The sequence below is a fragment of the Suncus etruscus genome, chromosome 13 (assembly GCF_024139225.1).
Source record: "Suncus etruscus isolate mSunEtr1 chromosome 13, mSunEtr1.pri.cur, whole genome shotgun sequence".
NCBI classification, from domain to species: Eukaryota; Metazoa; Chordata; class Mammalia; order Eulipotyphla; family Soricidae; genus Suncus; species Suncus etruscus.
In genome coordinates this window covers 59,850,525-59,855,496 of record NC_064860.1, presented here as the reverse complement: position 1 = coordinate 59,855,496, position 4,972 = coordinate 59,850,525, and the positions used below count along the sequence as shown (strand labels likewise).

Genomic DNA, 4,972 nt, shown 5'->3' with positions numbered 1-4,972 from the left:
TGCATGATGATCTTTAACCCATATAATTATTATTTATAAATTTTAGATAAAAAGATAATTTTTAAATACCTCATAGGACTGATATAAACAGCAAATGTAGCAATGAATATTCATGCTAATAAAATATAAAGTGCTTACTCAATATAATACCACTGTTTTTATTGGGTATGCTGAAAAAGAAGTTTAAAGTCTCTAGTTAATTGTCTTTAAAAATCTGAGACACATGTTGTAGTAATTATCCTTTTGTATCTCTCTTAAAGAATTCTTGAGTGATGGATGCTACATATCTGAAAATCATTATGCTGGACTATCTTCAGCCTTCCCAGCCACAAAAATGTGTCTATCAAGCAAGACTGTAGGTTACTGCAACTCCCTAATGGTATTAAATGGAGTAAAGGTTCTAAAATATTTTAAAAGTTCTGCTATTTCAAATGAGTTCATGGTTGCTTTAAAAAAAAATCAGGAGTTATTTTGAATGGTGCATTGAATTTTTACTATGTAATCCTCTATGTAAATTCACTTGAATGTTACAACCATTAGATATTTTTAATGAAAACAGACATTATAGGGAAATTTTCCTTATCATTATTGGCACAGTATTCTTGGAAGAAAATTGAACAACTAAACTGTCAGTGGTGCAATTATATAAGCCTATAATTAGGCTAAGAGGTATTTATTTCCTTCCAGTGGCTTTAAGAGAAGGTATAAATACCGCAGGAAATATGCAAGAGAAGTTATAGTTATGTATGTGAAGAATATATTAGAACATCTACTATATTATTTATTTATTTATTTAATAATAATGTTATTTATTATAGGTTTTTCTATATTGTACCATCCATGATTGTTTAAATATTTCTTATAGATAGAGATATAATTAAAAATTGCAAGATTTATACCATTAGGAAAATTTTACCCTTCATTACAATCGCTCTAGAAGGCACTCTAAAGGCTTCATAGAATAAACAGTCTTTAATAGTTTAAGTATAAACTTAAAAATCAAAAAATTATTATCTAGTTCAGTGTTTTTTAAAACATGCTTTGAGGAAAATAAAAAAACTGTGAGAGAAGGAAACGGGGAAGAAAGGAAGGAAGAAGTGAGAAGGTAAAAAGAGAGAAAGGAGGGAGAAAGAAAATAAAAAAGAAAGTAGGAGGGAATGAATGAAGGTAGAGGTAAATGAAGGGAGAAAATAAGGGAACAAAAGGAGGAAAAAGAAATAAAAACAAGGGGCCGAAGAGATAGCATGGAGGTAAGGCGTTTGCCTTGCATGCAAAGCGATGGCGGTTCGAATTTCCGTGTCCCATATGGTCCCCCAAGCCTGCCAGGAGCAATTTCTGAGCGTAGAGTCAGGAGTAACCCCTGAGCGCTGCTGGGTGTGACCCCCCCCCAAAAAAAATAAAAACAAGAAGAAATTGATCAAACCTTGTGACCCAAGAAGAGCTTATTTTCATCATCCACTGTCTATCTCAAATTAGGCTATTTATTTATTATTTGATATTTTTAGTATTATTTTTGATAATGATCTTTCATTGAGCAATTTTGTTATCATAGACAAAACCTCTTTGGAAGATAGTTTTGTTTTTACCTCTAATTTACAATATAAATAAATATTTTAACTACTGGAGTACTGGGGCCAGAGAGATAGCATGGATTTAGGGCATTTGCCTTGCATGTGGAAGGATGGGGGTTCGAATCCCGACGTCCCATATGGTCCCCCAAGCCTGCTAGGAGCGATTTCTGAGTGTAGAGCCAGAAGTAACCCCTGAGCGCTGCAGAGTGTGAACCAAAAAAAATGTAAATAAATATTTAAACTACTGGAGTATTAAAGCTGGTCCTCCAGATACCACTTCTCACTAGCACACCCAATTCTTGCTTCTATATAAGATTAGAGTCAACAAGTAAGAAAATGATATTAGTGAGATGTGATATCAGACTAAAAGAGAATAATTTAACATGGACAGAGTTAAGTCAAAAGACTTAAAAGCTATATAAGAAATAAAGACTACTGGGGCCGGGCGGTGGCGCTGGAGGTAAGGTGCCTGCCTTGCCTGCGCTAGCCTAGGACGGACCGCGGTTCGATCCCCCGGCATCCCATATGGTCCCCCAAGAAGCCAGGAGCAACTTCTGAGCGCATAGCCAGGAGTAACCCCTGAGCGTCCCAGGGTGTGGCCCAAAAACAAAAAAAAAAAAAAAAAAAAGAAATAAAGACTACTATATATAAAGCTACAAAAGAAATAAAAACTGGGGTCGGAGAGATGGCACAGTGTTAGGGTGTGGATGCAAGGCGTTTGCCTTGCATGAGACCAACCTGGGAGGGACCAGTTTGGATTCCCAACATCCCCAAACTGCCGGGGGTGATTGCCTTGAGTACTGCTGGATGAGGCCCAAAGACCAGTCAATCAATCAATAAACTAAGTTTAACAAAAAATAAATAAAAGCTACTAGAAGTAGATCAGTGAAATGCAAGAGAGGACAGATAATCTTATACATGTCACCAAACACTGGTTTACTTAGGGAGTCAGGTGGAAAAATAAAATCCATGGCTTTTTATGTAATACATAGGAAAAAAATAAGTCTTGTTAACCTAAATTTCAACCAAGTTCCACAGAATGTAAAGGCTGAGATTTGACAAAGTGCATTTGAAATTGTCATCCTGGATTCCTGGGAACATGCCAGAAATAGTGGTGCTACTCTTTTTATAAAATAGAGAGAGGAAAAATTAAAATTAAAAATATTGTATATTTTCTACATGCAGCAACAAAGGATAATTCTATACTGATCAAAAATTAAAAACTAAATATACATCTTTAAGTATTAGAGCAAAGGGTACAGATATCAGTAGCCTTAGGAATCTAAAATTGAAGGAACAATGTAGATAATTATGTGGTGGCTTCCTTTTTTGGCAGTTAATTTGGATACATTAATCATAATCAAGTCTCTTTAATCAGAATTTGGGATTTCCTGAGGACTTTTCATTAATTGCAAACTAGAGCAGTAGGCAATTTATTCTTCAGTGTAGATCAGAGTGCTCCTTTGTGGTTTCTGTTCATATCTCACAGAATTAAGTTCAAATAGAATTTTTACTGAATTTTGCTATCATATTACACAAGTCACCATTAATTCATTATTGTTAATAGGAAGCATATGTGTCCCTAAAATGACAAACCATGAAATGACTAAACTAATGAGTAAAAGTGAGCGTCAGCAGGTACAGCCAGGAGCAAGTAGGTGAATAGGTTTAAGGACCAATGTTTTATTAAGGACAAATGCAGTTAAACAGACTTCATATTATCTCTTTTCTATTGGCTTCTAATGACACCAGCTCAAGCAATATTTCTTTACAAGACTGAATGTTGTCTTTCTAATAAAATTGAAGTAGAACTGTGTGGAATCATTTTAATTAAAGCAGAAGTGCCAGCAGCTATGTTCTTTAAACCAAATAGCACCCGTTTTGTTTAACTTTAATAAGTGGTTCAGCAGCTTTATGTAAAACTTTCCACTTCTTTTGTTGGAATTTGACCAAAGCTTTGAAACTACAAATAAATTTACTTATCTCAAATAAAGAGATCCCAGAAAGAAAAGTTTAGTTTTAATATAATTACTTAAATTAACTTTTAATTTGATGATAACATTTTGAGAATAATTATCTAACTTTTTATATTTACATTTAGTAATTTTGTCTTTTCTGTATAAAGACAATTTCACCAGCAGTTTCCATAATCACTCTTAACTTTTCACCAAGGACTTCTTAATAACTCCTTCAACAATCTTGTTGAAGGAAAATCACTGATATTGGTCTTAGAGTTTACAACCCCAGATTCATGGACCAGAGGACTATTTCAGAGATTAAGATGTTTGCCATGCATGCAACCAATGCCTTGTTCAATTCTGGCACTTTCTGTGGTCCTCTGAGAACAATCAGGAGTGATCCAAGAATACATAGCCAGCAATAAGCATAAAGCAACGCTGGGGATGGCCAAAAATAAATAAATAAATTTATAAAATAATAATTCAAGGGGCCAAAGAGAGTACAATGGGTAGGGTGCTTGCCTTGCATGTATGTCATATGGTCCCCTTAGCACCACCAGGAATAAGCCCTGAGCATCACCTGAATTTTTTAATTTTTAAAAAATAAATAAATCACTTCTCAGCCTTTTGGCTAAGATCAAGTATAGTATCTGTTCTTATCAATTTAAAAATTAAATTAATAAAAATTCAAGTTCTAAAGCCACTAAGTATATATTTTTGCCAAAGTCTTTTAGCCTCTCCAAGCCTCTTCAATCGTAAGAATAAATAAAAATAGCAATTATTTAAAAAAAAAAAAGTGGGGGAACACCAAACCCTACCACTCCAGCATTCCTTTTTCTTGTTTTGTTTTGTTTGTTTTTGATATTATTTTCCTTCTCCTTTTTTTCTTTAATTTTTTTTCAGACCACACCCGTTTGATGCTCAGGGATTACTCCTGGCTAAGCGCTCAGAAATTGCCCCTGGCTTGGGGGGGACCATATGGGATGCCGGGGGATTGAACTGCGGTCCTTCCTTGGCTAGCGCTTGCAAGGCAAACACCTTACCTCTAGCACCACCTTGCCGGCCCCTCCTTCTCCTTTTTCTTCCACTTTTTTCTTTTTCACTCTTGTGGATATTATTTGGTGATTCTTTTTGGTAGTTGATACCAAATTTTTCTTCTCTTTTCCTTAACCTTTTTATCTCCAACAGAAAAGCATAATTTGAATCATTCAGCCTCATAAATTGAGGGGGGGAATGATGATACCAGGACCAGTCATATGAACATGAAATGCAAATAAAAAATGACCAGACTGGAGCATCCAACCCAAAGTCAATGACAGAATAGATACCCAATCTACAACAAGCTGTAAAGTGGAGACCAGTTACACTAGTATGCTGGGGGGGGGGGGGGGTAAAGGAGGGAGATTTGGGAGACATGCTGGGAACAGGAGTGGAGGGAGGACA

General features: G+C 35.4%; 1 pseudogene; it reads left to right on the top strand.

The window, feature by feature from the left end:
* The first annotated feature begins 4,140 nt into the window (after positions 1-4,140).
* Positions 4,141-4,234, top strand: LOC126026519 (uncharacterized; annotated as a pseudogene).
* The last annotated feature ends 738 nt before the right edge of the window (positions 4,235-4,972 follow it).